This window comes from Eumetopias jubatus, unplaced genomic scaffold (assembly GCF_037043125.1).
Source record: "Eumetopias jubatus isolate StellerSeaLion01/CBP00866 unplaced genomic scaffold, mEumJub1_p1.0 scaffold_11, whole genome shotgun sequence".
Taxonomy (NCBI): Eukaryota; Metazoa; Chordata; class Mammalia; order Carnivora; family Otariidae; genus Eumetopias; species Eumetopias jubatus.
The window spans coordinates 28,705,204-28,712,096 of record NW_028274817.1 but is presented as its reverse complement, the minus strand read 5'-3'; the positions used below and the strand labels follow the sequence as shown (position 1 = coordinate 28,712,096).

Sequence of the window (6,893 nt, the reverse complement as noted above, 5' to 3'; positions counted from 1 at the left end):
CTTTTCAACAGATCAAACCCTATCCATGTCCATTTTATTCATCCCATTTCTTAATAACCATCTAAAGACTTCCACCCTGTGGGGGAGAGGCCAGTGACTCTCTCCTTTCTGCTTCCTCTTGGTTTCTCCCCATCAATATTTGCCTTACTCACCGTATTTCTTATTAGCCATTTAAAAATGTTCACCTTAGCTTTTCCACCCGCTCCCCCCTCTCCCCGAGTGCCGCTCCGGCTGCACCGCGCTCGCTCAGAGCTCCCGGCTTCTGCTAAGGTAGTGCCGCGGTCGTCTCTCTCCAGCCGTCGTCATGATCATCTACCGGGACCTCATTAGCCATGATGAGATGTTCTCCGACATCTACAAGATCCGGGAGATCGCGGACGGGCTGTGCCCGGAGGTGGAGGGGAAGATGGTCAGTAGGACAGAGGGTAACATTGATGACTCGCTCACTGGTGGAAATGCCTCCGCTGAAGGCCCAGAGGGCGAAGGTACGGAAAGCGCAGTAATCACTGGTGTTGATATTGTCATGAACCATCACTTGCAGGAAACCAGCTTCACAAAAGAAGCCTACAAGAAGTACATCAAAGATTACATGAAATCAATCAAAGGCAAACTTGAAGAACAGAGGCCAGAAAGAGTAAAGCCTTTTATGACAGGGGCTGCAGAACAAATTAAGCACATCCTTGCTAAACCAGTTCTTTATTGGTGAAAACATGAATCCAGATGGCATGGTTGCTCTGCTGGACTACCGTGAGGATGGTGTGACCCCATATATGATTTTCTTTAAGGATGGTTTAGAAATGGAGAAATGTTAACGAATTCGGCCGTGACTTTGGATGTGTCACCTGTCGCCGTAACGGGCTGCTCCTCTTCATCCACACGACACCAGGACTTAGACAGATGGGACTAATGGCATCTTGAGCTCTTCATTTGTTTTGACCCTGATTTATATGGAGCAGAGGCATTGTTTTTAAGAAAAAAACATGTCATGTAGGTTGTCTAAAAATAAAATGCATTTAAACTCAAAAAAAAAAAAATGTTCACCTTAGGGCCACCTGACGGGCTCAGTTCCTAGAGCATGCCAAGTCTTGATCTCGAGGTCATGAGTTCAAGCCCCACACTGGGTGTAGAGCTTACTTAAACACACACACACAGTTAAAAAAAAAAAGTAATTAAAAATTTCCACCTTGATGATAAGAGTTCCACGACTCTCCCCCAGCCTCTCCCCATTCCCTTGTTAATTAACCTACTGGGGTTTTTGTTTGTTTTTTAAAGATTTTTAAAAAGATTTTATTTATTTATTTGAGAGAGAGAGAGAGAGAGACAGTAGGAGCAGGGGCAGAGGGAGAGGGAGAAGCAGGCTCTACTCCTCTTCACCACGAAACGAAACAACTCCTTCACACTATCCCCCCTGGTTTCAATGATTTCTTGGTTTTTGCCCTTCCCCCATGTTGATTACCTCCTTGGGGACCAGAGGTCCTAGAGGTACGTTCTTGTGGCCCCTACATAATTGTTCTCTTTGTAGGTGGCTTTGAGGCTAGTCACTGAAGCTTGGACCAACCCAAATCTGAGCTTAGTTTAGCATCAAGGACAGATCAGGCACTTTCTCTTACTTTCATTTTAGCTTGTTAACTTTCAAAATAAAACTGTCCATTATTTTACCAGCAACAATGGGTTTATTCCGGAATAGCAATTTGGGACAAGAAAGCTACATAAAACCATTGGCCCAGGGGAGCTGGGGGGGCTTTCATAAGCACATTGCTAGGGCCCCAGGGCACCCGTGGTGACCAGGGCAAGAGGATTTGCTTTGCCGGCCCGCTGCTCAGCTTCTGGCATTGCCAGTAAAAAGAGTCACCTTTCCCGGGGCAGGAGCTAATTGCTCCCAAAGTCTTCAGAGAGCTATTTGGATCAGCAAGGTGTGGCCTTGTGCAGACAGAACACTCCCGGAGAGTCCTCACAAGCTCTCAGAATTTATAGTCTAAATGTCCCTTTGCCGTAGTTGCTTCTTCCTATGTTTTTATTGATGAGCCCCCAGTGGGGCCCCTCAGCAGCTGAGCTACTGAGTTCTTTTTTTTTTAAAGATTTATTTATTTATTTGAGAGAGAGAGAGAGTGAGTGTGCACACATGTGTGAGGTGGGGAGGAGCAGAGGGAGAGGGGGTATCTTAAGCAGACTTCGTGCTCAGCGTGGAGCCGCATGTAGGGCTTGATCTCACAACCCTGAGATCATGACCTGAGCCGACATCAACAGTCCGACGCTCAACCGACTGAGCTGCCCAGGCGCCCCCTGAGCTACTGAGTTCTCATCGGTGAGAAGACAGGAGAGGACAACATCCTAACACAACTTACTTCATTCTTAGAACAACTTTACCTCCAAAAACAACTTTTTTTTTGGGGGGGGGCGCTTTGCCATAAAAAGTAGATTAAAACAACTTCACTTAAGTCATAAACAAGTGGGTTTGAAATCACATCAAGCCAATACACAACAGTCCCTCGGTGGTGTCTGCCTTTACTGGAGCTATCCCTTTCCTGCTCCGGGAACCACTCTGACCCATCAGCAGGATGGGCCCTGCATCGGTTCCCTAGGGCTGCTGTATAGCAAAGTACCACAAACTAGGTGACGAAAACTCCAGAAATGTATTGTCTTACAGTTCTGGGGACTCCGAGTTCAAAATCAGGAGTCATCAGGGCCACACTCAACTCTGCCACCGGCACAGGAATCCTTCCTTGTCTCTTCCTAGCTTCTGGTGGTTTGCCGGGGATCTTTGCTGTTCCTTGGCTTATAGAGGCATTGCCCCGCCCCTCCAGGTTCCCATGCCATCCTTGCCATCCTCCCTGTGTGTCTCACACCATCTTTGCTCTGGCCATGTCTCTGTGTTCAAATTCTCCCTTTCCATGAGGACGCCAGCCATATTGGATTGGGGCCCACCTTCTTGACTTCATCTCAACTTGAATACCTCTGTAAAGACCCTCTCTCCAAAGACCCTCCCTCCAAATGAGGTCACATTCTGATGTACCGGGGGTTAGGATTTCAACATATCTTTTTTTGGAGGGACACGGTTCAGCCCATAACAGCCCCCAGGAAACCATGTTAAGATTGCAGTGCTTGCCCTCCTGCCCATGGCTGATTGAACGAGGGTGACTCAAGGTGAATTAGTCGGGCTTTTTCTCTCAAGATTTTGGATCTAGAATCGAGAAACATAATCTTCAGGTGTGAACTGGGAGCTGAAAAGTGCTATTTTGCACTCTGTGGACCAGAAAAGCAGAAAAAGCCAGTCTGTAGAGGGAATATGGAAGCAGATACACACAGAGAAATAGAAGATGAAAATACTTAGAGTCTACGCAATACCCATGTACTGAATACGGCTAATGCGTAAGGTCCGGGCAACTCCTTTCTATCCGTTAGCTGATTGCCTCATCTTAACATGTATTATCTCCATTGTGAAGACGAGAAGAGTGAGGTTCAGAAAGGTTAAGTTGCTTGCCCAAAGCCACCCAGCTATTAAATAACAAAGCAAAGCTTCAAATCTGCCTGGACCCACAGTTCTATACTCTCAGTGCTCACACTAGATCTCTGTCCTGGCTCTAACCCCATCCTGAGGCCCACATACATTTCTGCTCTTGAATTCTAAGACACATTATAATAAAGTACATACATCTTAAGAGCATAGATCAATAAATTTTGACATATTTGGGGGGCACCTGGGTGGCTCAGTCGTTAAGCGTCTGCCTTCGGCTCAGGTCATGATCCCAGGGTCCTGGGATGGAGCCCCACATGGGGCTACCTGCTCAGTGGGGGAGCCTGCTTCTCCCTCTCCCTCTGCCCCTCCCCCCACTCATGCTCTCGCTGATTCTCTCTCAAATAAATACAATCTTGAAATAAATAAATTTTTACATACTTTTATATACACCCGTGTACATGTACCTAATTCATGATGGAGTACATTTCCGGCACCCCAGAAGCCTCCCTCCTGACACTTCCCAGTCAATTCCCCCCAAAGGTGACCACTTCTCTGATCTCTCTAGCACCACAGACAAAGACGTGGGGTTTTTTTGTTTTGTTTTTTTTTAACCAGCTCTTGTGCTCTTCTCTTACCTACAACCTGAGAGTCCTCTAATTCAGTGTGTTTCATACTAAGTTTCGACCCATTAGTGGCTTTTGAAATCAAGCATTTTCTTTTTAAGGGAAAACATCAGAGTACATCAGACGTAGTAAGGGCATTATTTTGAAACTTGTATGATAATGGCGTGTGCCTGTGTGTATGAGTGTGTGTATACTGAGTCGTGATGGAAAATGCATTTCTCTGTAGGAATCATACTAAAAAAAAAAAAATGTTTCCAAAACACGCATTAATTCCCACAGGGGGCTGGGGAGAAGGGCGGCCCCTTCTCTGTCCCAGGCCTGGGGCGGGGGGGGGACCCATTCCAGCTGGCTAGCTACCAGGGCCTCAGAAGACAGACAGACACAGAACACCTCCCTGAGCCCTGGGTCTCTCTGTGGGGTGACTCTCTCTCACTCCGTGCCGGGCCGTGTGTATCGGTCCAACCCCAAGGGGGTGCGTCTGTGCATCAAGAGAGACAGCAACCAGGCTGGCGGCGAGCTAAGTTGTGCCCTTGGATCTGTGGCCCTGACCTTGGGCTGCCCTTGAGTCTGCCTCATGCTGCCTTTCAGATCACGCGGGACAGTCTGCTGTCCCACCCACCTAGTGTGTTATCTTGGTGGCTCGAGGGCCACAGTGGCTGAGAGGAAGGGCAACCTGACGCGCTCAGAAAGGACTGGCGGCGCCCAAGAAACAGAGCCTTTTGAAACGGGAGCTATACGGGGGTTCTGTGCGTCAATCTTGCAGCTTTTCTGGAAGCTAGAACTCATTTCCAAAGTAAAACATTTTGATTCGAAACCATTAATTGCCTTCTGCAGACTCCTTCCTGTTAGAAACAGCTCAAAGAAGCCAGAATGGTTCTCGCTGGGTCCTAGGTGGTAGGTGCAATGGTAGAGGTTCAGAAAAAATGAAAACATGCATTTTCATTCCTTCGTTCCCTAAATATTCATCAAGAAGCAGCTCTGTACTCAGCACTGGGGACACAGCTGAGGGAAGGACCGCCAGCATCAAGCCCTCATGGAGTTCACAGTCTAGTAGAGGTCAATAATTAAGAATCACATACAGGGGCACCTGGGTGGCTCAGTCGGTTAAGCGTCTGCCTTCGGCTCAGGTCATGATCCCAGGGTCCTGGGATGGAGCCCCACATGGGGCTCCCTGCTCAGCGGGGAGCCTGCTTCTCCCTCTCCCTCTGCCCCTCTCCCCTGCTCATGCTCTTGCTCTGTCTCTCTCCCAAATGAATAAATCAAATCTTTAAAAAAAAAAAAGAATCACATTACAGGGGCACCTGGCTGGCTCAGTCGGTAGAACATGTGACAATTAATCTCAGGATTGTGAGTTCAAGCCCCATGTTGGGCAAGGAGCCTACTTAAAATTAAAAAAAAAAAATCACATACAGAAGTGCCTGGGTGGTTCAGTTGGTTAAGAGTCTGACTCAGTCTCAGGGTCCTGGGATCAAGCCCCGTGTTGGGCCCCCTGCTCAATTGAGACTGCTCAAGGATTCTCTCTCTCCCTCTACCCCTCCCCCTGCTCACTCTCTTTCTCAAATAAATAAATAAACCTTTTAAAAATTTTTTTTAAAAATTAAAAATCACATACAGACATGTAAAATTGCAACCATAATCAGGTCCGGGAAGGAGAATTAGGTGAGAACCCATAATCAGAGGAATTCTCAGGCCTTTTCTGAGGCAATGATCATAAGATCAAAAGGATGAATAGGTGTTAACTAGGCAGAGTGGAGGGAAGACTTGTTTCAAAAATGGGGGGGGGCAGTATGTGCAAAGGCCCTGTGGTAGAAGAAGGTAGCTGGGCATCCACAAGGAACTGAAAGCATGCCAGTGACACTAGAGTCATGAGCTCAAGGGGGACCTTGGGGATGAGGAGGCTGGAGAGGAAGCAGAGCCAGACCCCACAGGACCTCAGAGGCCAGGCCAAGGATTGTGACTTTTATTTTAAAGGAAGGGAAGCCATCGAAGCATTTTCGACAGGGGTGAGTAGAAGCAGGGAAACCAGTTAGACGACCATCCAGGATAACAGTCAGAAAGATGGGTGCGCTGGTGAGAGTGGAGATGGAGAGCCGAAGAAGATCCATAGCCACAGGACTTGGTGGTGGGTTAAATAGAGGGGGTGGAAGAAGAGAGAACAACTATGGAACCCACTGGAAGACAAGAGGGCCAGAGGTCTGGAGGTGAGCGGATCATGTTGAGTTGGCGAGGCCTTTGAAACATTCAGGCCGAGATGTTCGAGAAGCAGCTAGATACGTCGTCTGGAGTTCAGAGGCATGTCTGGGTCAGACATAGACATTTGGGAGGCAGTGGTGTGCAGATGGTGTGGACGCTGGGCACCGCGGGGAGAGGAGCCAAGAGGGAAGAGTACAGAGACCAGAAGGACCAGAAGAAAAGGCGCTCAGGAATGAGGCTTGAGGCGCACCTCCTTAATGGCCAGGGAAAGCAGGTTGAGCCTGCGAAGGAGACGAAGGAACAGCCAGAGAAGGGGGAGGAAAGCCAAGGGAGGGTGGGCCGCAGAAGCCCAGGATATCAGCCATGTCAAAGTCGGAAAATTCGCAATCTCCAGAAAGGGGCTGAAAAGTGACCTTTGGACTGGGTGACAACGGAGACCCTTTGTGACCTCACCGATGGCTGTTTCAGCCGAGTGGCCGTGTCAGGAGCCAGGCTGGCGCGGGTGGAGGCAGAGGCGAGTGGGGAAGAAGTGGAGGTAGCCCGTATAGACAGACACCCCAGGTAGTGCGGTTCCGAAGGGGCGGGATAAATGGCAGCGGCTGGGAGGGGGTGTCGTGCGC

General features: G+C 48.6%; 1 pseudogene; it reads left to right on the top strand.

Annotated features, from left to right (window-relative positions):
- Positions 1-289: 289 nt before the first annotated feature.
- LOC114196967 (translationally-controlled tumor protein-like) lies at positions 290-846 on the top strand (annotated as a pseudogene).
- Positions 847-6,893: the final 6,047 nt, after the last annotated feature.